Here is a 25,185-nt window from a genome sequence, read left to right on the forward strand (position 1 = left end):
AGTGCCCATTGACCGTGCAGCCACACACATGTGGACAATGCTGCACTGATGGGAACATTGTGGGGTTGTTGTGGGGGGGGTTGAGGGTGTGTGTGGGAGTTGGGGGGGAGGGGGAGGGGGTTGAGGGTGTGTGTGGGAGTTGGGGGGGAGGGGGTTGAGGGTGTGTGTGGGAGTTGGGGGGGAGGGGGAGGGGGGTGAGGGTGAAGGATCTGTTGTACACGTTTGGACATCATGATACAATACACAGTTTGGTCTATCCTACAATACAGAGTGGACATTCATTATTGTGCATGTGTCTTTTAATGTCTCACAGTGCATGTAGTACATGTATCCCCACACCCAGTGCCCAATGCCCTGTCATCCTCACCCCCTTAGCTGACTTGTGAATCAGAAATATTGCTCGATCAATGCTTGTCGCACGGTACGTCCCTCCCGTGCATCGGCACCATGTTGCTGTTCTGCCATTCCTTCCTCCACCTCCTCCTCCTCATCTGGTGGTAGCAGTCCCACGTCAGGGGGCAGTGGCACGTTCCGACGGATGCACATGTTGTGCAGCATTACACATGCCATGGTGATCTTTGACACCTTCTCGTGGCTGTAGATGAGGGCCCCACCTGACCGGCTGAGGCAACGGAATCGTGCCTTCAGAAGGCCGAAGGCCTGCTCTATGACCACCCGTGTACGGGTATGAGATCTATTATAGTCCTCCTCGTGCCTGTTTTGGGGGTTGCGGACCGGGGTCATGAGCCACGGTTTCAAAGGGTAGCCAGCATCACCTGCATGAGAGTGGAATGAAGGTAAGTGTTGGTACATTCATGGTGGAGAACTGTGCCAGTCTTACATTGCAGCGGGTGATGACTGGCCATGCACACATGTCCCTGGATACAATCAACCCATTACTGGTCCGGCCATGTGTGCTGGCCAATGGAATGTGTGGTGCATGTGTCGTGGTCTTAGGCCAGGGTAACTGTTTGTCAGGTACCATTATGTGTTGGCTCGTATTCACTACTGTGTGGTTAGGTGGTAATGTGGCGTGCCACTTGTCATGGGGCACAGTGTTCTGTGTGGTGCACAACTTACAATAGCGTTGTCATTCCCTCCCGGGTGGAGTATGCATCCCCCACCCTTTCCCTCCCGGGTGGTGTATGCATCCCCCCCCTTTCCCTCCCGGGTGGTGTATGCATCCCCCCCTTTCCCTCCCGGGTGGAGTATGCATCCCCCCCCTTTCCCTCCCGGGTGGTGTATGTATCCCCCCCTTTCCCTCCCGGGTGGGGTATGCATCTCCCCCACCCCCTTTCGCAATGGGGTATGCTGACAACCCACTCAGAGACCCAATGCACTGCCATGGCCCATCGTGGTTACTCACCAAGCAGCCAGGTACGTTGTCCGGCATGTCGGCCCATGTAGCGTGGTAGTGTTGAGTTCCGCAGGACCAAGGAGTCATGAGTTGATCCGGGGTACCGAGCATTGCATTGTGTGATGGCCTTACTGGCATTGCACACCATCTGGACGTTGATGGAGTGGTATTGCTTGCGGTTGAGATACGGCACCTCCATGGCATGGGGAACCACCAATTCTACGTGGGTGCAGTCGAGGGCACCTATGCAATTTGGCATGTCTGCAAGTGCATGTAAGGCAGCTTTGGTATCATATATCTCCTGTGGAGTCCGGGGGAGGCATATGTAGTCCCTTCTGTGCTTGAGGAGGGCATCCAGCACTTGGTTGAGTATCCGGGAAAATATTGGCTGTGAAATGCCATGCATGTGCCCCACTGTATGCTGGTAGGTGCCTGTGGCAAGGAAGTGGAGCACGGACACCACCTTTAGTAGAGGGGGGATGGCAGTGCTGAGTTCTATGAGGCTCACTATGTCGGTATGTATCAGGGCCACTATGGTGGTTATGGTGTCCCAGTCAAGCCGGTACAGGGTGTGGATCTGCTCTGGTGTGAGGTTGAAGGGGGTGGCTCTGATGCGGGGAATTGGGGGCTGCCAGCGTGGTAATGGTGGCTGCACCGGTAGGGCATGCTGGCCCTGTCTCACCCTCCTTCTCCTCCTGTGTATCCTCTGTGGTGGTTGCTGTGGTTGCTGTTGTTGCTGTTGTCGTAGTTGCTGCCTTGCAAGCAGGGCCTCCAGCTCCAGGAATGCTGCTACAATTGGTATCATCTTGGTGTGGGTGGGGGTGTGGTGTGTGGGTGTGCTCCTTTTGTGCTGTGCCAGACTCTATTGCCTCCACCTGTGCTAATTGGGTGCACCTGTTCCTCTTCCAAGCACTGATCAGGGTTGTTAACACCTTCCCCGCGATGCCGGTATTAACGCCATGGCGGTAAGGTACTTTGCGCCCTTGTGGAGGTTGTTATTTCCGTGTTCGCGATGATTGGAATCGGAGATGGTTTACGCCTTCCCGTTATTTACGCGATGGTGTGTCGGGCGCGCGACACTGGTCCGCTATTTACGCATTCGTAGTTTACGGTGGCGTAAATAACGGTGTGGCGGGTCAGAATGGACCGTAACGGTAAAGGAAGTCGTTATTCCTTTACCGGCCTCGTTTTTCCCTTAACGCCGGATTCGGAATGACCCCCAATGTCCACAAAACAAAATCCAATGGGAAATAAAAAAGAAAGCCATTGCTCCATGGTCAAAAAGTAAAAAAAAAATACAATCCAACTGTGAACTATGTACATGGGAACAAGCGAGGGTCCATTATCCCAACAAAATAAAGGAAACCTATCTAACTACACTAACTAATAAAATAAACTATATACAAAAATGTGGGCAATGTCCGAAAGGTCCAAATAAAATAAAAACAAAAATGAAACCTAACACTACCTACATAACTATGTACAAGGGCAGCGGGCTAGTTTCACGGCTCACTTGTGGATGTCCCGGGCCAGGGCATCATCGAACTCCTCCTCAATGTCCCGGAGGCGGTCCTCCTCCATGGCCCCGAGGGTCCGCAGGGCCGTCGACGCCTCCACCTCCAAACCCCTGCGGATTGCCTCGAGGCACTCGGCCCGCCTCAGGGCCCTCCGCATGGAGTTCTCCGCCCTGACCATTGTGAGCCGTGCCTCTTCCGCCCGCTGCCGCTCCGCATCTATGGCGTGGCCCAACCGCTGCCACACGGAAGACACTCTCTGTCCTGGGTCCTCCTGCCCTCCGGCCGATGCCTGCCCCTCCGATGTTGAAGGCCCCGAGCCTTCATGGCTCCCACCACGTTGCTGCTGCTGCTGTGCCTCTGCCCGTGCACTGCCTCCTGCTGCCTGCACATCCTCCGCCGGCTGGGCTGCAGTCGTAGATGTGGCCACCCCTGCTGGACGTCCGACTCCCGACTGTGGCAGGGATGCCTCCTCCACCAGCCTGGCCGCACCGTCAGAGGCAGCTCCACAGGGCACCCAGGTGACTGATGGGTGGGAAGATGGCACAGAGGACGACTGGCGCGTAGGGGGTCCAGTTGAGGAGGGGGTCGGAGCAAGCCCCATCAGACGGAGGAATCCGGCCTGGGTGACCTGTCCCAGCAGGCTGACGTGGTCAACAAGCCATTCGAGATGACGTGCAGTCTCTTCATGAAAAGACTGCAGGTCACCTCGCATGGCCCGTTGACGCAACGCCACACCAGCCAGGACAGGCTCAACCCGGAACTGGATAGCCACGTCCGCAGGCAGAGGAAGGCCAGTTGACGTGAGCTCATCCCCTGCCTGAAAACGGGTCTGGACGTAGGCATCCCTGCTGGTGCAAGATGATGCAGGGACAGGATCAGGGACAGGATTGCACACAGGCACCTCCGCGGCGGCCTGTGCTGCCTCCTGTCCCTGGTCCTGCACTGCACCACTAGCACCAGTGGGATCCCCACCTCCAGACCCCGTCTCTGTGCTTGCACGGCCTCCTCCTCCACCAAACCCCCCACCAACCTGGATGACTCCGTGCCATCTTCCCCTGTTGGGCCCTGTGGGGTCCCAGCTGCCCCTTCTGCTGCCGAGGAGTCCAACTCCAACCTCCGCCTCTTGGACCTCCCCCCGGCAGCTGCGGCCTGGGACGCGGCACCGGACTCCTCACTCCATGACAACATGGGAGGGGAGCCGGGCCTTGCGTCTCCGGCTGGCGGTGGGATCCCCTCCGCTGTGCTCCACAGCACCTTCTCCGCCCTCTTCATCAGTTGACGCTGCAGACAGGGAGAAACAAAACACAGGCATCAGGGCACTGTACAATGGACACATACACACATGACAGTTGTACATGAGTGGCATTGGCAAACCTCAGACATGTCATCACAATCCCCAACACACATGTCATTACAACTCGCACACATGAGCCATACCACAGCCATATCGCAACTGCCACCACCATCCATACACATACAACAGCATGAGCAGCCAAAGGTGAGCCAGACATCACATGCAACACAGGAAGTGCACCACACATGTACACACACCACCACACTTGCATGCATGTGTACACCTCTGCCAAGTGTCGCAGTGTTCAGACGGGCATCCATGTCACATCTGCCAATCAGGCTTCCACATACCGCTGTCACATGCATCCATGTTGCATCACTGTTGCACTCTTGTCAAATACACACACATGCACATGTACACAGTGCCGATACATGCAGCCAAAAACAACATACATGCGTGACATCACGGACATGTCTACATACATACACATTCATCCAAACATGTGTGCCCACACAACTGCATTTGGCATGCAAGCCTACACACACAAGCACCAACCATGTCTCACACATTACAGCCCTCCATGTGTCAGCCCCATGGCCCTGTACACCCCCACCCATACTCGACCCCATACAAACAGATGTGCAACCTGCACACTACTGAATAATCACCACACGCACTGCTCACAATCAGGATGCATGTACACTCACCGCTCGACTCCAGACGGGTCTGCTTCTCAAGGACCTGGACGTGGAGCGCTGGGGATATGCGTTCCAGGACCCTCATCTGTTCTTCCGACAAGTGGCCCCGGCGCCCCTTGGCATCCGCTGCCTTCAAGAGGCACCGGGCCTTGTTCAGGGTCCTGGACCTGAAGTCCTCCCAGCGCTTCTTGACATGTTGTAAGTCGCGGACTGCCACCCCCTCCGCGTTGATGGCAGTCACGATGTCAGTCCAGATCCGAGTCCGTCCTTCCTTGTCGGCGCGGGAACTTCCGAAGAGGGAATCATACTGCCCCAGGACTTGCTCCACCAGGACACCAACTTCGGTGGCACTGAAGCTGGTGCCCCTCTGCCTCTCTGGCCAGGGGTTGTCAGTGGTCCCAGATGGTGTTTGCCCCGACATGACAACCCCAGAGGCAGGAGTGGGTGGGCAACTGGGTCCTGGGGCTGGGCTGTGGAGCGATGGAATCCCAGTCGGGAGTCTTCGGTTCCAGCAGGGGTGGTCACAGCAACAGCACCCCTGGCTGATGTGCAGGCAGCAAATGGCAGGGCACGTGGGCAGCAGGCAGTCAGGCAGCAGCAGATGGCAGGTGGGAGCGTGCTCGGGGCTCTGGGGGGCAGTAGTTCGGCCTTCTGGGCAGGAGCGTGGTCTTCCGTGTGCTTACGCGTGGCCAGCTTGATACGGAGTGATTTGGCACGTGAAAAATCTGCACGTCAGCGTGTAATTCGAGGAAAGGCCCTTAGCGCATAAGCGCGTCTGCACGCATACGCATTTTCATTGGACAGAAGGCCCCTCAAGCGCAAGCGCCCCTGTGACGTGACGCGTACAGACGTGCATGGGCATTTCAGCGCGCGTGAAAAACTGCACGTCCGCGTGTAATACGAGGAAAGGGCCCATGCGCGTAAGCGCGCGTGGAAACTGCACGTCCGCATGTAATACGAGGAAAGGGCCCATGCGCGTAAGTGACGTGACGCGCGCGTGCGTTTCCCTCAGCACAGGTTAAAGGTGAGTGGGCCCAGCAGTTCGCTGTACGTGCCTTCCGTGGAGACCGACGTGTGTTGCTGCTTCCTGTTGTTTCGCACGCCATCACAACTTCACAGCTATCAAGGACGTATCTCTTCTTTTGGTGGGGGTATTGGCTACGCGTGTTTTTCTGCATCGCGCTAGTCAGAGGGTGAGTCGCACACGCTCTTTTTCCCACTGCGGAGAGATGGTGACGAAGGGTAAAGGTGATCCTGTGGCCAGGTGGAATTGAGGTTTGGAGGCTCTATGACCCAGGTGCAGTTGTTCAGTGGGTCATGGTCATTTGTGAGGGAGGGGGGGGTTGTTGTTGATAGTTGCCTTGCCCTGCAGTGTGATGGGAACTCTGACATAGTAATGGTGGTATCCTATGTACATGTTGTGTTCTGCTGATCAATGCCTGTTCATGTGTTGTGTTTTCCTTTCAGGTGCGAGGGGATAGTTGTGGTTTGACATGCTGGGGTGTACACATGGTGGATGTTCACATGTGATGTGTAGGGAACACTGATGGTCACTTGAGTGCACATGTATATGTGGAGTGCATGTCCTTGCAGAACCACACACTTGCACTCTGATGCACTACATGTACTCCCACCCTTGCATATCCACGTGTACACTGTTTGCCTTCTGGTGCCCACTGTGTCCCGGCAGCACATGTTCTGTGACCGATCATGGATCCAGTACATGCCTAATTTGATGTTTGACGTGGTCTGTCCCTTAGATGTGATGCTCAGGGTGTGCATCACACACAATGGCTGTTCACTGTGCTGTGCGCTGAGCAGTGTGATGCAGGAGTAGGACACTGCACACATGAGCTGCAGTGTTGATTTTGCAATGCATGATGTGCATGTAGACAGGCATTCATTGTGATGTTACGTCTACGACTGTTGTAATGCATTTGGAAATGACTTATTTTGGGTGGGAGATTTTGTTGATCTGTCATTTCATCTGATTCCGGGTCAGGCAGCAGTGTCCGATGCCACTGTACATTTAGGACATGGCAATGTGTACCTTATCGTTACTGCATTGGTGTATGGGTATTGCTTGCCATGTCATGTTGATGTTTGGGAGGGTTTGAGTGACATGACAGTGATGGCCATGGCCTGTTTTGCAGGTGTGTGTGATGCACACCTTGCATGTCCGGGTCATCCGCTTCTCAGAGCAACTAGCTGGGGGTAGATTTCTCTCCGCAGCAGGGCCCTCCCCCTGGAACAGACTTCCGGCCTGACTTGAACTTGAGGGGAACCATCTCCAGTTCTGGAAGCACCTCAAGACCTTCCTCTTTGCTTCTGCTTACTGTCTGCCTCTCCCTTGCAGAATTCTCCACTGGAACTGCACAGGAGCTGCAACTGGGCCACTCTCACCGACCTCGGTCCCTGGCCCAGCCACTCTCCACTTGCACTGCCTCCCTGGCAACCCCTGCACTGCAGTACTGTGTCTCCATCCCTACAGCCCTCCCTTCCCAGCACTTGTCTGCACTTACCTTTGTAGTTGCCACCAGGCGACCTATGTATTATTTTTTTGGGCTACTTCCCCTGTACTGGACTCCCCCCCACCCTTCCCCTTGCACTTTTCCCATCCCCCCTACCCCTGCACTTGCACAATCTCAATGGCACCTGGCCTAGTAGTACCGTTCTCTGTGTTCCCTTGTTCCCCCCTCCCTGCCTCATTGCGCCTTGGAATACTTGTGTATGGCCCATATCATGTCATGTGTCATATGTGTGCCTTTTGGTCACACAGGATAGCTTGTGTTTAAGTAGCTAGGGATGCAGACGATGTGGCACTTCCATGGCAACTATCTCAGGGTGGTAGGGTTGTGACAGTTGACTGTCTCTTTGTCATCATCGATTGTCACCTGGTATGGGCCAGGCCTGTGTGTACTCCGCAGGGGTGGGAGTTTAGGTGAAAAATGTGGCCACAAGCTGGGTCCGGGCTTCCTCGCCACGTGCCCTGTCCCCTCCCATGGGCAGCGCCTGTGCCTGTGGTTGGGGATGTGGGGGCACCACCATGTCCACCGGGACACCCTGCCGTGTTGCAACATTGTGCAGGACACATGCTGCCACAATGATCCTGCACACTACTGGTGGTGCATAGAGTAGTTGCCCACCAGAGCGGTCAAGGGAGCGGAAACGTGACTTGAGCACTCCGAATGTGCGCTCCACTATGCCCCTGGTTGCAATATGGGAGGCGTTGTATCTTACCTGGGGTGGTGTGGTGGGGTTCCGGATTGGCGTCATCATGTGGTTGCTCAGAGGGTAGGCACTGTCCCCTGGGGAGGTGATAATAGTTGAGATTATTAGGGTTTGGATATTTGTCTGTGTGTGACTTGCATGCATGTGCAAGGGCATTTGTACTGACCTAGGAGCCATGTGTCGCCATGCTGCCCAGCTTCCAGGGCCCGGCTCAGGGCGGACATTCTGTATATGAAACTGTCATGGGTGGAGCCAGGGTAGTTTGCATAGACAGAGGTGATGATTCCCTTTGCATCACATACCACCTGTAAATTGATGGAATGCCAGTGCTTGTGGTTTCGGTAGATGTGCTCAATGGCCCTAGGTGGACGTAGGGCCACATGGGTGCAATCTATGGCACCGAGCACTTTGGAGAAGTGTGCCACCCTGAAAAAATCCAGGACAACGGCCTGCCTTTCTGCGGGTGTTTTGGGCATGTATATGTGCCTGCGGACTGAGGGGCGCGCTGTCATGATTGCCAGTACCTGGTGTAGGCAGCGTGACTGCGTGGCCTGTGAGACCCCCCCCACTATGGCAGTGGTCCGCTGAAATGACCCAGTGGCCAAAAAATGCAGGACATTGAGCAGCTTCTCCAAGGGGCTCAATGCTTGGGAGCAAAGGGTGAGGGATGTGAGGTCATCTTCCCACTCCCTGACCAGGTCTAGGATGATATGGGGTGGAAACCTATACCTGCCATAGACCTGGTCGTCAGGCATCCCAAAAAGGCTTGTCCGTGGTGCGAAAATGTGTGCCCTGGCTATTCTCCTCCTCCTGCGGTGTCCCACGATCAGTGCAGCGACAAATGGGGCATTCATCGTAGCTGTATATACGCGTTTGTTGTTTGCGCGCACTTTTATGCTGTGCGCGGGGACGGCTCCGCCTGCCTTCGTGTGGGCGGACGCGTTGACGCCTGTGCACGTCTTTTGCCGTGCGCGGGTTTCCCGTATTCGGATACGGTCCGAGTGTCATCGCGTGTGATCGGAGGGGAGTGAGCGTACACGCAACTGGCCTGGGTACGTGTGTTTCGGGGTGCGCGGGTAGTTCCACACGCGATTAGCCTGGGTATGTGTGTTCCGGGGTGCCGGGAACTTTCACACGCGATTGGTGGAAATCCACGTGTGTTCTGTCATCACGTGCAATGAGGGAAACACCTGCGTGCGTCACGTCACAGACGCGCTCACGCGCTAAGGGCCTTTGGTCCAATGAAATCGCATATCCGTGCTGCCGTGCATACGCGCTAAGGGCCTTTCCTCGTATTACACGCGGACGTGCAGTTTTCCACGGGCGCTTACGCGCATGGGCCCTTTCCTCGTATTACACGCGGACGTGCAGTTTTTCACGCGCGCTGAAATGCCCATGCACATCTGTACGCGTCACGTCACAGGGGCGCTTGCGCTTGAGGGGCCTTCTGTCCAATGAAAATGCGTATGCGTGCAGACGCGCTTACGCGCTAAGGGCCTTTCCTCGAATTACACGCTGACGTGCAGATTTTTCATGTGCCAAATCACTCCGTATCAAGCTGGCCACGCGTAAGCACACGGAAGACCACGCTCCTGCCCAGAAGGCTGAACTACTGCCCCCCAGAGCACCGAGCACGCTCCCACCTGCCATCTGCTGCTGCCTGACTGCCTGCTGCCCATGTGCCCTGCCATTTGCTGCCTGCACATCAGCCAGGGGTGCTGTTGCTGTGACCACCCCTGCTGGAACCGAAGACTCCCGACTGGGATTCCATCGCTCCACAGCCCATCCCCAGGACCCAGTTGCCCACCCACTCCTCCCTCTGGGGTTGTCATGTCGGGGCAAACACCATCTGGGACCACTGACAACCCCCGGCCAGAGAGGCAGAGGGGCACCAGCTTCAGTGCCACCGAAGTTGGTGTCCTGGTGGAGCAAGTCCTGGGGCAGTATGATGCCCTCTTCGGAAGTTCCCGCGCCGACAAGGAAGGACGGACTCAGATCTGGACTGACATCGTGACTGCCATCAACGCGGAGGGGGTGGCAGTCCGCGACTTACAACATGTCAAGAAGCGCTGGGAGGACTTCAGGTCCAGGACCCTGAACAAGGCCCGGTGCCTCTTGAAGGCAGCGGATGCCAAGGGGCGCCGGGGCCACTTGTCGGAAGAACAGATGAGGGTCCTGGAACGCATATCCCCAGCGCTCCACGTCCAGGTCCTTGAGAAGCAGACCCGTCTGGAGTCGAGCGGTGAGTGTACATGCATCCTGATTGTGAGCAGTGCGTGTGGTGATTATTCAGTAGTGTGCAGGTTGCACATCTGTTTGTATGGGGTCGAGTATGGGTGGGGGTGTACAGGGCCGTGGGGCTGACACATGCGAGGGCTGTAATGTGTGAGACATGGATGGTGCTTGTGTGTGTAGGCTTGCATGCCAAATGCAGTTGTGTGGGCACACATGTTTGGATGAATGTGTATGTAAGTAGACATGTCCGTGATGTCACGCATGTATGTTGTTTTTGGCTGCATGTATCGGCACTGTGTACATGTGCATGTGTGTGTATTTGACAAGGGTGCAACAGTGATGCAACATGGATGCATGTGACAGCGGTATGTGGAAGCCTGATTGGCAGATGTGACATGGATGCCCGTCTGAACACTGCGACACTTGGCAGAGGTGTGCACTTGCATGCAAGTGTGGTGGTGTGTGTACATGTGTGGTGCACTTCCTGTGTTGCATGTGATGTCTGGCTCACCTTTGGCTGCTCATGCTGTTGTATGTGTATGGATGGTGGTGGCAGTTGCGATATGGCTGTGGTATGGCTCATGTGTGCGAGTTGTAATGACATGTGTGTTGGGGATTGTGATGACATGTCTGAGGTTTGCCAATGCCACTCATGTACAACTGTCATGTGTGTATGTGTCCATTGTACAGTGCCCTGATGCCTGTGTTTTGTTTCTCCCTGTCTGCAGCGTCAACTGATGAAGAGGGCGGAGAAGGTGCTGTGGAGCACAGCGGCGGGGATCCCACCGCCAGCCGGAGACGCAAGGCCCGGCTCCCCTCCCATGTTGTCATCTCGTCGGGGAGTGAGGAGTCCGGTGCCGCGTCCCAGGCCGCAGCTGCCGGGGGGAGGTCCAAGAGGCGGAGGTTGGAGTTGGACTCCTCGGCAGCAGAAGGGGCAGCTGGGACCCCACAGGGCCCAACAGGGGAAGATGGCACGGAGTCATCCAGGTTGGTGGGGGGTTTGGTGGAGGAGGAGGCCGTGCAAGTACCAGAGACGGGGTCTGGAGGTGGGGATCCCACTGGTGCTAGTGGTGCAGTGCAGGACCAGGGACAGGAGGCAGCAGAGGCCGCCGCGGAGGTGCCTGTGTGCAATCCTGTCCCTGATCCTGTCCCTGCATCATCTTGCACCAGCAGGGATGCCTACGTCCAGACCCGTTTTCAGGCAGGGGATGAGCTCACGTCAACTGGCCTTCCTCTGCCTGCGGACGTGGCTATCCAGGTCCGGGTTGAGCCTGTCCTGGCTGGTGTGGCGTTGCGTCAACGGGCCATGCGAGGTGACCTGCAGTCTTTTCATGAAGAGACTGCAAGTCATCTCGAATGGCTCGTTGACCATGTCAGCCTGCTGGGACAGGTCACCCAGGCCGGATTCCTCCGTCTGATGGGGCTTGCTCCGACCCCCTCCTCAACTGGACCCCCTACGCACCAGTCGTCCTCTGTGCCATCTTCCCACCCATCAGTCACCTGGGTGCCCTGTGGAGCTGCCTCTGACGGTGCGGCCAGGCTGGTGGAGGAGGCATCCCTGCCACAGTCGGGAGTCGGACGTCCAGCAGGGGTGGCCACATCAACGACTGCACCCCAGCCGGCGGAGGATGTGCAGGCAGCAGGAGGCAGTGCACGGGCAGAGGCACAGCAGCAGCAGCAACGTGGTGGGAGCCATGAAGGCTCGGGGCCTTCAACATCGGAGGGGCAGGCATCGGCCGTAGGGCAGGAGGACCCAGGACAGAGAGTGTCTTCCGTGTGGCAGCGGTTGGGCCACGCCATACATGCGGAGCGGCAGCGGGCGGAAGAGGCACGGCTCACAATGGTCAGGGCGGAGAACTCCATGCGGAGGGCCCTGAGGCGGGCCGAGTGCCTCGAGGCAATCCGCAGGGGTTTGGAGGTGGAGACGTCGACGGCCCTGCGGACCCTCGGGGCCATGGAGGAGGACCGCCTCCGGGACATTGAGGAGGAGTTCGATGATGCCCTGGCCCGGGACATCCACAAGTGAGCCGTGAAACTAGCCCGCTGCCCTTGTACATAGTTATGTAGGTAGTGTTAGGTTTCATTTTTGTTTTTATTTTATTTGGACCTTTCGTACATTGGCCACATTTTTGTATATAGTTTATTTTATTAGTAAGTGTAGTTAGATAGGTTTCCTTTATTTTGTTGGGATAATGGACCCTCGCTTGTTCCCATGTACATAGTTCACAGTTGGATTGTATTTTTTTTTTACTTTTTAACCATGGAGCAATGGCTTTCTTTTTTATTTCCCATTGGATTTTGTTTTGTGGACATTGACTTTGGACTACATTACTTTGGAATTTTATTTTTGGTTTTGCTTTTTTTAACGGACATGCTTCTTTTCATTTTTGTACATTCACGTTTCTGTTTCTTCATTTTTTATTCTATTTATGTTTCCTTTAATACATATTATTTTTTGGTGAACTTCAATGTGTGGTATCTCATTGGTTTCATGCATTTCATGATATGTGTTTTGAGATTCACTGACACCCATTGGGTGTATGTGAGGGAAATGTGTTTGTTTCGGAACTTGCAATTGGTGTTGTGTGATGTAATTGCAAATTATGAGTGGGTGGATGCAATACTCGGGTGGGTGTTTTGCATTTGGAGGCTGACCATAGGGACCAGGGATCTAGATTGTGATGACATGTTGGCTGGGGAACATGAGTTGCACATGGGTGGGGGCCTGCTGGCAGGTGCCCCACAGTGCTGGGGGGTGGGGGTGGTGGGGAACATGAGTTGGACATGGGTGGGGGCCTGCTGGCAGGTGCCCCACAGTGCTGGGGGGTGGGGGTGGTGGGGAACATGAGTTGGACATGGGTGGGGGCCTGCTGGCAGGTGCCCCACAGTGCTGGGGGGTGGGGGTGGTGGGAGACATGGGTGGGGGCCTTGTGGAGGCTGCCCCTGGTGACTGGGGGGGTGGGGGTGGTGGGAGACATGGGTGGGGGTCTGGTGGAGGCTGCCCCTGGTGGCTGGGGGGTGGGGGTGCTGGGAGACATGGGTGGGGGCCTGGTGGCAGGTGCCCCACAGTGCTGGGGGGTGGGGTGGTGGGGAACATGAGTTGCACATGGGTGGGGGCCTGCTGGCAGGTGCCCCACAGTGCTGGGGGGTGGGGGTGGTGGGTGACATGAGTTGGACATGGGTGGGGGCCTGGTGGCAGGTGCCCCACAGTGCTGGGGGGTGGGGGTGGTGGGGAACATGAGTTGGACATGGGTGGGGGCCTGCTGGCAGGTGCCCCACAGTGCTGGGGGGCGGGGGTGGTGGGAGACATGGGTGGGGGCCTGGTGGAGGCTGCCCCTGGTGACTGGGGGGTGGGGGTGGTGGGAGACATGGGTGGGGGCCTGGTGGTGGGTGCCCCTGCACTGCTGGGGGGTGGGGGTGGTGGGAGACATGGGTGAGGGCCTGGTGGAGGCTGCCCCTGGTGACTGGGGGGATGGGGGTGGTGGGAGACATGGGTGGAGGCCTGGTGGAGGCTGCCCCTGGTGGCTGCGGGGTGGGGGTGGTGGGAGACATGGGTGGGGGCCTGGTGGAGGCTGCCCCTGGTGACTGTGGGGGTGGGGGTGCTGGGAGACATGGGTGGGGGCCTGGTGGAGGCTGCCCCTGGTGGCTGGGGGGTGGGGGTGGTGGGAGTCATGGGTGGGGGCCTGGTGGAGGCTTCCCCTGGTGACTGTGGGGGTGGGGGTGCTGGGAGACATGGGTGGGGCCTGCTGGCAGGTGCCCCACAGTGCTGGGGGGTGGGGGTGGTGGGGGACATGAGTTGGACATGGGTGGGGGCCTGCTGGCAGGTGCCCCTCAGTGCTGGGGGGTGGGGGTGGTGGGGAACATGAGTTGGACATGGGTGGGGGCCTGCTGGCAGGTGCCCCACAGTGCTGGGGGGTGGGGTTGGTGGGGAACATGAGTTGGACATGGGTGGGGGCCTGGTGGAGGCTGCCCCTGGTGGCTGGGGGCTGGGGGTGCTGGGAGACATGGGTGGGGGCCTGGTGGAGGCTGCCCCTGGTGACTGGGGGGGTGGGGTGGTGGGAGACATGGGTGGGGGCCTGGTGGAGGCTGCCCCTGGTGACTGGGGAGGTGGGGGTGCTGGGAGACATGGGTGGGGGCCTGGTGGAGGCTGACCCTGGTGGCTGGGGGGTGGAGGTGGTGGGAGTCATGGGTGGGGGCCTGGTGGAGGCTGCCCCTGGTGGCTGGGGGGTGGGGGTGGTCGGAGACATGGGTGGGGGCCTGGTGATGGGTGCCCCTGCACTGCTGGGGGGTGGGGGTGGTGGGAGACTTGGGTGGGGGCCTGGTGGAGGCTGCCTCTGGTGACTGGGGGGGTGGGGGTGGTGGGAGACATGGGTGGGGGCCTGGTGGTGGGTGCCCCTGCACTGCTGGGGGGTGGGGGTGGTGGGAGACATGGGTGGGGGCCTGGTGGAGGCTGCCCGTGGTGACTGGGGGGGTGGGGGTGGTGGGAGACATGGGTGGAGGCCTGGTGGCAGGTGCCCCACAGTGCTGGGGGGTGGGGGTGGGGGTGGTGGGAGACATGGGTGAGGGCCTGGTGGAGGCTGCCCCTGGTGACTGGGGGGTTGGGGGTGGTGGGAGACATGGGTGGGGGCCTGGTGGAGGCTGCCCCTGGTGGCTGGGGGGTGGGGGTGCTGGGAGACATGGGTGGGGGCCTGGTGGCAGGTGCCCCACAGTGCTGGGGGGTGGGGGTGGTGGGGAACATGAGTTGCACATGGGTGGGGGCCTGCTGGCAGGTGCCCCACAGTGCTGGGGGGTGGGGGTGGTGGGGGACATGAGTTGGACATGAGTGGGGGCCTGGTGGCAGGTGCCCCACAGTGCTGGGGGGTGGGGGTGGTGGGAGACATGGGTGAGGGCCTGGTTGAGGCTGCCCCTGGTGACTGGGGGGGTGGGGGTGGTGGGAGACATGGGTGGGGGCCTGGTGGAGGCTGCCCCTGGTGGCTGGGGGGTGGGGATGGTGGGAGACATGGGTGGGGGCCTGGTGGCAGGTGCCCCACAGTGCTGGGGGGTGGGGGTGGTGGGGAACATGAGTTGCACATGGGTGGGGGCCTGCTGGCAGGTGCCCCACAGTGCTGGGGGGTGGGGGTGGTGGGGGACATGAGTTGGACATGGGTGGGGGCCGGCTGGCAGGTGCCCCACAGTGCTGGGGGGTGGGGGTGGTGGGGAACATGAGTTGGACATAGGTGGGGGCCTGCTGGCAGGTGCCCCACAGTGCTGGGGGGTGGGGGTGGTGGGGAACATGAGTTGGACATGGGTGGGGGCCTGGTGGAGGCTGCCCCTGGTGGCTGGGGGGTGGGGGTGGTGGGAGACATGGGTGGGGGCCTGGTGGAGGCTGCCCCTGGTGGCTGGGGGGTGGGGGTGGTGGGAGACATGGGTGGGGGCCTGGTGGTGGGTGCCCCTGCACTGCTGGGGGGTGGGGGTGGTGGGGAACATGAGTTGGACATGGGTGGGGGCCTGGTGGTGGGTGCCCCTGTTGGCTGGGGGTGCAGGGGGACATGCGTTGGTGGGCAGTAGTGCAAGTTGACATGTGGGTTGGCTGGTGGGCATGGCCATGGTGGATGGTGTGCCTGCAGGACATGTGCTGGGTAGGCCCCTGTGGTGTGAGCCACCTGCAGGGGCCGTGGAGGGTGTAGAGGGAACTCCTGGGAGGACCCACACATGCAATTCACGTGTGCTGCTCCCGGCGCACCCCTGGAATACACGTACCCCGCTCAATCGCGTGTGTAACTTCACGCGCACCCCCGAAATACACGTACCCCGCTCAATCGCGTGTGTAACTTCCCACGAGCCCCCGAAATACACGTACCCCGCTCAATCGCGTGTGTGACTTCCCGCGCACCCCCGAAATACACGTACCCCGCTCAATCGTGTGTGTAACTTCCCGCGCGCCCCCGAAATACACGTACCCCGCTCAATCGCGTTTGTAACTTCCCGCGTGCCCCCGAAATACACGTACCCCGCTCAATCGCGTGTGTGACTTCCCGCGCGCCCCCGAAATACACGTACCCCGCTCAATCGCGTGTGTAACTTCCCGCGCGCCCCGTAATACACGTACCCCGCTCGCACAGGCCCAATTGCTGTATGTTGCCACTTTTGTGATGCGCTGGGACTCTACCGCCTGCCTTCGTGTGGCAGACGTGTTTCAGCTTGTGCGTGTCTTTGGCTGTGCGTGGCTTTGCCCTATTCGATTCCATGAATACGTGTGGTTCGTGTGCGTGTGGGCGTTCCGTCTGCTTCCCTGCAGTTCATCCCCAGTTACGCCCTTATTTTCGCGCGTTGTTCCCCATTCCGCGCGTTACGCCCCGTGTCCCGCCCACTTTCTGGTGTGCGCGCCGAGGTTGTGCGCTTTCACTGTGCGCGTCGCGTACGCCTTTCGGGATGTTGCAGTGACTTGTGCGCCATGCACGGGTTTGGCGCACATCCCAAGGTGTACACGCGCAGGGACTTCCATGAATCGCCTGCTTGCGCCTGCTTGCACGAAGATTTTCGGCGCACGTTTGTTCCATGAATCGGCCCCTTAGTTAGAAGTGCACATGAAGAATGAATCTGAGAGACCTGTTTTTTCATTGATAAGTTAGCATCTAACATGACTCCCAGGGTTTTCACTGATTTGCTCACAGGGATAATATTACCAGCCACATCAAAAGATTCATATAATTTAGGGAGTTTTTGTAGTCGAGGGGCGGAGGCCAGGGTAAGAAGCTCTGTTTTTGAGGCATTAAGAGCTAGTGAATGGTGAGCCATCCATGTTTGGATTTTTTTTTTAAAAAACATGATTCACAGCCGCTACATTCTCCTGATACTTGCCAGAGAGTTCAAAGACGATCTGGGTGTCAGTGTCATCGGCATAATTTGCAAATTGAACACCCAATTCCTCAAGGAGGTCGAGAAAAGGTCCAATGTAGACGTTAGAAAGAAAGGGAGACAAACATGAACCCTGAGGGACCCCACATGCAATAGAGGTGGGATTAGGATGAGCTCTTTCGACTGCCACTCTGGAAGTTCTGGGACCCAGAAAGGAAGCAATACATTTTGCTGCATTTTCAGAGCAGTTGGAGATCGTCAGCAGTCTATTATTTAATAGATTGTGGTCAATAATATCAAACACTGCTGAAAGATCTAAGAGTAATAGCAGTGCAGGATGCTTTCTTTCTATAATACCAACAATATTTGATTTAAGGTCTAGAATAGCGGTCTCAGTGCCATGCTGGGCACAGAAACCAGACTGATTTGGATTGAGGAATTCATGTTCTTCAATGAATTTCTGGAACTGTAAATAAGCCACTCCATCTAAGATTTTTAGCATGTATGGGACATTGGTAATGGGTCTGTAGAGGAACTGAAGGATCAAGTGTATCATTTTTCAAAAGAGGAGTAACCCATACCTCCTTCAGAGCTTCAGGTACTATGCCCGTCAGGAAGGAGGAGTTGATCATTTTAGTGATCCAGGGTAGCAGAACGTCCATGGATTCTTTCAATATATCAGGTGGGAAAGAGTCCCCTAGGCAAGATGTAGATTTCATATTGATTATAATCTAATTCATCTCTTGTTCGGTGCAAGTGTGAAATTCACATTTCGGAAGAGTAACCAACGAGATATTGGGCCTCATTCCGAGTATGGCGGTAAGGGTTAACGGTCACAGGCGTTAAAAACAGGCGTTAAAAAACCAACCCGCAAAGGGACCTTGGAGTAAATTACGGCACCGTAATTTACGGTGCCGTGATTTCCGACATCCCCATTCCCATTGAGCCCTATGGGGGCGAAAATGGGAATGGGGATGAGCTATGGTGAATGGGGAATTACCGGTCCCTTCAACCTTGGAATGGACCGGTAATTACTCCATTCACCATGCCGGATTTCCATGGAGTAAATAGCTCCATGGTTGCCAACCATGGAGCTATTTACTCCATGGTTACCGCCAAACTCGGAATGAGGCCCTCTGACTTGATGATCTGCATTGATATAGTCTTTTTTGGTGTCAAGATTGGCAAGTCGATTCGAAATCGCTAGACAATGTCCAGGAATTTTGTGTGTAAATTCATCCTGCATGTGTTGACACTAGCCTGAGTCCTTAGAGATAGGAGGGAAGGAGGATGTATGATTTTCAAAGTCTCTAAGAATTTTAAATTATTCTTTTGAATTTGATTTGGCATTACCAATGCGGGTGTTGTATGATTTCTTTATTGAATCAATTGTGGCATTTTTATAGTTTTGAACTGATTTTTTATATATTTTTCCACAGTAATTGGACATGGATTCTTCCTCCAGTCTCTCTCATATGTCCTTTTTATTGTTCTTGCTTCCACAATCTTGCCACAGAACCAGGTTTTATTGATAGTCTCAGCTTTCAACATCTTGGATTTTTCTGGAGCCAAGGTATTGATGGAATCATTAAAGACAGATGATAAATGACTGTGTAGTTTAGACGTATCTTCATAAGAGTCAATGTTTAACCAATTTGTTTAAAAACAAAGAAGAGAAGGCAGTCAGTGTGACCTTTTTAATATTTCTGGGGGTAATCACAGTCCTAGCATTGGTATTGAGTCTTAAAGGTGGACTTGGTAATATGAACATGGTGTTTACAAAGAAATGATCTGACCAAGGACATCCCAGGGTGCTAATAGAGGAATTGTGGACGTTATGCAATCTTGTATTTTATTTTATTTTATTTTATTTATTTTTATTATGCAATAATATCCAGTCCAAGGTATGACCACTTTGATGTGTTGGTACCTTTACATGCCGGATGTAAACTAATACTTCTAAAGAGGAAAGGAGGGAGGTGGCAGAGGTATCTAATAGGTCTTCAGCCCATAGGTTAAAATGACCCATAGCGATAACTGGTGAGTTTGCTTTAGTGATGCTGTTCAATATGCCTAATAATTGTTCTTCAAAGGCTGGAATAGATTGGGGAGGTGTGTAAAGTATAATTAAGTTGAGAGAGATATAGGGATTCATTTTTATTTAACCATGAGATATTCGCAATTGATGGATTTTAGGATCATGACAGTTAAAATGTTCTTTCACCATAATTGCAACACCCCCACCCGTTGATATTTACGATCAACTCTGAAGATTTTACATCCAGGAGGGACTGGCCTTCATTACGACCCTGGCGGAGTGGGTCTACGCCAGCGGTATTCGCATCGGACCCGTCCGCCCTACTACGAGTTCCCGTAGCGCCATGGAGCGTTTTCCGCCTGGTTTTTCCGGGCGGAGAAATCCATGGCGCTACGGGACCTTGTTGTTAATTACGCCACCATATTTTACGGTGGCGTAATTAACGCCTTCCCCACTCCCATTATACCCTATGGGGCAAAAATGGGAATGGGGAAGGGTAAAATGGGGAATGGGGATTTACCGCCCCGCCAAGGTCGGAATGGGGCGGTAAATCCGCCAACCCCCATGGCGCTATCGGCAGCTTTCCGCCGTGCTCCATGGTGCATATTGCACCACGATTTCCGCCAGGGTCGTAATGAGGGCCACTGTGTTATTTACAGCTATCTGGGCTGAATCAGATACCCACGTCTCTGAGAGTGCCAGCACATCAGGTTTATGAATACTTATGTGGTCAGAAATCTCAAAAGCGTGTTTGACCAGAGAGTGTGTGTTTAGGAAGGATAAAGAAAGCTGGTTTGTGAATGCTATATTATAATCATTGGCAGGGAGGGAGTTAATAGTCCATTTGGCCATGCTGAAGTTCAATTCCTTAATCATAGTAACAAAGATGCGTGGTCCAGAGAGGAGGATAAGCTTTCCTCGGGATGCATTGTGAGCGGAAGTCAGAACAGTAGATACTGCACAAAGGCATGACCGTTACGGCAGCTAGAGCTTACCTTTAAAATCAGGACAAATCAGAGGCAGAGAACGAGAGATACAGGAGTTAGCTGCACACTCACCTCACACTAACCGGCACTAACCAACACTAACCGGTATAGAGTTTGCACAGAGAATCCGAGAAAACAAACAAAAGGACAGCAAGTCGAGCCACCATCTGGCCAGAGGTTTGAATTGTGACACAACAAGAAATGCAAAGATAAGTGCAAGGGAAGGGTGAAGAGCGGGGTCCATAAAGAAGTGGAGGGAGGGCATGGGGGTCTAGGGTGTTGGGTGCTGGTCAAGAGGGTACAGAGGTTGCAATTTCCATATGGCGGTAGAACCAATTTCCTCAACGTGGACTAGTTGTTTTACTAGTTGTTTTACTTTCTATCTCAAGGAAAAATGATTAAACCCTGTTCAATTAAATTTTTGATGATGCAGCACAGTCTGCATTTCTTCAAACTTTTAATGTCAAAAACAGAATGTCAGATGTTGAAGGTATCAGTTTCAAATTTAACCATGTCTTCGATCCATTTGTTATATTCACTCTGTGGACTGTGATAGTATGCTGAATTGTTTTCATGGTGCAGGGCCACTGGTGGAAAAGTCCCACCTGTGGAGCTAGCAGTATAAGAAGTATCCATTATTCAAGTCAAATATTTCTCTCTTTTATAGGGTTCCTAGCCATGATCGATCTGAAGGTTTCCACATCATAGTTAGATGGATGAAATGTACTTGTTTTCTGCATTGAGCTAACATACTATATCTATAAGAGGATGGATAAAGCATGAGCAAGATGATACGATGATAGGTTTTGAAAACATATACATACCATTTATTTATTTATTTGAAGTTTTGAAATTTACCAAAATTGTAGAACAAGCTACTTCGAAGCACTGAAAAAAACGGAAAATACACTGTGTAGAAAACAATTCTTAGATAATCACAATGCTGTCACATATTCCTAGATAAGTGGTGTTCAAGCAGACAAAACAATGGTATGGGATAAAACTGACAGCATGCCAGCAAGATCACAGCAAACAGTCACTTATCACAATTATCCAGAAAAAAGATTGGAGACAGAAAGGTTAAATGTACAATCCATCATCTAACGTTCAAGGGTATATCACTAAATAAGAGCCCAAATGGCTTGGTAATTATTTCTTGCCAATAGAGCCATTGATCCTTCATTTTAGACGGGTTCAAATGGGAACAACATTAACAGGCTAGCAGTTTTAATTTAAACGTTATAATATTCTTGTGTCAAAAATATGTTTCTGGAAGATGAAAGCGTTTTAGGTTATCGAGTTTTATTGTTGCGAGACAAACATTAGAGTTGTGCTGTATTTCATCACCTAAAAATATCGCTTGTGGCCCAAAAAGCTATTATCAGTATAATATTTTAATGTATGCTTTTCTGCAAGTGATAATATGGTAACTACTAGTAGACCTAAATATTCTTAAGATTGCAAACATTTGTAAATTGGTACATGATTTTAAATGACAGGACTGTTTTTCAGTCAGAAGTTCCAGAGTGAAGGGAAACACATGATGCCGTCTGGATGAGTCTGTAAGATCTAAGTATTTTTTCTAAAGACTAAAGTGTGTGGATTGTATTTTAACTCTGTTATTGTCTAAAGTTCACTTCTAAATGAGCGTAAACATGTACGTTTTGAATGTTATCTCTAGTGCAAAAGAAGTTTAGAAATTGCATGTGCCCTTATTAAAAAGGCATAGTCTTACAAAGTTATTTAAACAAGAAAAAGGGGGTTTCCAATCTTTAAAATGTTTCTTTGACAAGATGTCAGAGATTTTTCAAAGCTATGGACACAAAGTGTATGGTAATACACTGTGCAAAAGTCATTTTATCTGCTTATTGGTGGATTTGATATGGTGCTAGACATACATTCTGTAATGGCTGCTCAAAAAGGATCGGGAATCAAGTGCTAATTATTTCTTTCAAATAAGAGAAGAAAGGGTTAATCAAGTTGACACAATAATATTATTGACTGAAAAAATGGTAGAGGAGAGACAAAATGCTGTTTTCCAAAATGTTGTATGAATGATATGTGTTGCAGCTAACCACCTTTAAAGGGGGATACATGAAATTAAGAAATGTTATGAGATAAAGTTGGATGAAATGCTTATTAAATAATTGGTATGCTTTCTAGATTGAAGCAGGTTCAACCCATCAAATACTTCCTTGTAGGTTTATTTTTAAGGAATTGAGTCTGTTCAAAAGATCAAATTCACAGCACAAGATGAACTGCTGCAAGAAATATGCTATCGACTACACATGTTAATCTCTATAAATCTAGTAGAAGTGTTTGAAGAAAGATGTACGCAGGACTTTTTTCCGGGACTTGCGTTGAGTTCACGCAGGCACAGCACGTCTCTGCAAGTGGACGAGTGCCTTGTACGAGACTCCAAGCAGAGTGTGGGCCGGGCCTACGCAACAACCCAAATAGGGGGCAGAACATAAAAATGTGGGCGTGTTGAGGAACAGGCCACGGTTAGGCAATCGCACGCCCATCCCAACGTAAATCCAACCGTATTCAAGGATTTCAACGCGACAAGTCGCGTTGTGAAAAAACACACGCAAACCCTGTGATCCATCCACCACATGATAGCAGGCGTAAACTACAACCCGCATAGGAACCAATGCGTATAAGCATGCAACGCACAACAAAGCAACGTCTACAGCCACGACTAACCCAGCAATTGTAGGAGCTATCGCGCAAAGACACCGCAGGAGGAGGGGGTTGCTGTTTGGGATGCCAAATTACCAGGTATATGCTAGGTTTATATTCCCCCCAATATAATCCTAGATCTTGTCAGGGAGTGGGAAGATGACTTAGTATCACCCATCATCTGCTCCCATGCCCTTAGCACCCTAGACTGCCCTTCATTTCATTGGAACTGAGTTCTTCCAGCGAACCACTGCAATAGTTGGCGGGATATCGCAGGCCACCTGTCTACACCAGTTATTGCCATGCATAACAGCACGTGCATGTGTGTGCAGGCACATTGATTTGCCACCAACAGTGGCTGAAAGGCAGACAGTGATCTGGAAAATGTATGCAGTCACACACTTCCCCTGTGTACTAGGTTCAATTAGCAGCACACATGTCATGCTACGGCCACCCGAAATGACGGAGCACATCAACCGAATCGTACGCACTGGCACTCCATTAATGTGCAGATAGTGTGTGATGCCAATGGAAGCATCATGGAAGTGTATGTCAATTTCCCAGGCAGCACACATGACAGCTACATCTTCTACCAGTCACCGCTGCAACAGGCCCTGGCATCTGGTAAACATGGCAATGCATGGCTCATTGGTGAGTATGAACAGTCAGGCACTTGCATGCACGTGACTCACTGAACAATAGGGTGTGACAATAAATGACAATGACAACCATGTACACATTTACAGGGGACAGGGCCTGCACCCACAGGTACCACCCTTGCCGATGGTTGGCCAAACGGAACAAGGAGAGGCTGCATGTACCCAGCTGGTGCAATCATACTTCACATAAAAAACAGCCCCTGGGAGCACACACACTAAAGCCACATCCCAGGTGCCAATCTATGATGATTTGGGGCCTAACCCCGTGCCCACAACAATACCCTGAGAATGTGACTCTGGGAGGGCAGAATTATGTGTGTCCAGTAAACATTAAAAAAATGCACAAACTGAGCCCCAGATAAGATTTGTAAGTGTGAGAATACCACTCCCACTTCTGCAAAGTTGTGAGTAAAATTATTCTGGAGGCAGAACAAATGTACAAATGTAGAAAATACATAAACAAGTAAAAACATGTTGGAACAGAAAAATGCAGCAACCTGGCAACATTCAATTCTTTGCAACTAGTAATTCATGGACATCAAAAGCAACATGTTCACTAATTCCAATCAGCCACTCTAAATACTATTGTACACTTGTGGTACTATGTGCACTACAGGCTCAAACCTATCCATGTTGATGGGAGCGAGAAAGCAGGGGCACAAGATTCCACATGTTACATACTGTGAATAGGGAGACTCTGAACCGCATATCAAAATTACCACTGAGTCTGAGCCTATTTCCAAGTGAGAAAAAGTGGCTGATACACCCCAAGGGCCTGATTCACAGAAGCATCAAATAATGGTGCAATCCCATAGGGAAAGGCTCTATGAATCATGACCCTAATCTGTATGGCTGTGCAAAAATCACCAACACAGTCATAGCAACTTGAACCAATAGTGCTCATGTGGTACACTCAAAAAACAAACAGCAAACGTCCCTGACAGCTGTCACGTGGACAACTGTTGTGCATGTAGACACTAAAAACACACACATGAGACCACAAGTAGGAAGGTATAGTACTAAATGTATGCAAAAAAATAAAATGCGAGGTCAGACCTGATCCACTATGCATGTCCGACAAGAATAAAGAGGTTCAGTGCCCAACCCATTCCCTGACCAAAGCTATGCTCACAATACACAGTCACATCAAAGCTGGCATGTCGATCCAGAAAAATGCAAGTGCACTGGAAGAAATAGGCACATCTCACCCTATCCCTTGTGTGCCTGCATCAGCTGGACTGTGCAATCCATGTATGTCCCCCTCTATCATCCTGAAAACCACCAAACCTTGATGCTGTGTCCTGTACACTCACACAGCAGCAACTTCATCTTCAATCGCAGCAACCATATTCACATGCAGAATACCTCTGTAGAGAAATACAAAACAATGTGAGGGTGGGCAACACATCCATGCATCCATGCACCCAAACATATAGCAAAATGTGACCCCCGGAGTGACATGCAACAGATGCAAACAATAACTCACCAACCACCCATATTCACAAGTCCCGGCACCCATGCAGCCAGATCCGTTCACCTCCCGCCAATGCAACATGAACACCACACACAGTTACAACTTACCCAACCACAACACGTACACTGCCTTACCCCGCGAGTGCCATGCAGTGAAGGAGGACCATGTAACACTTAA

Source organism: Ambystoma mexicanum, chromosome 8 (assembly GCF_040938575.1).
Source record: "Ambystoma mexicanum isolate Mex_15411 chromosome 8, UKY_AmexF1_1, whole genome shotgun sequence".
NCBI lineage: Eukaryota > Metazoa > Chordata > Amphibia > Caudata > Ambystomatidae > Ambystoma > Ambystoma mexicanum.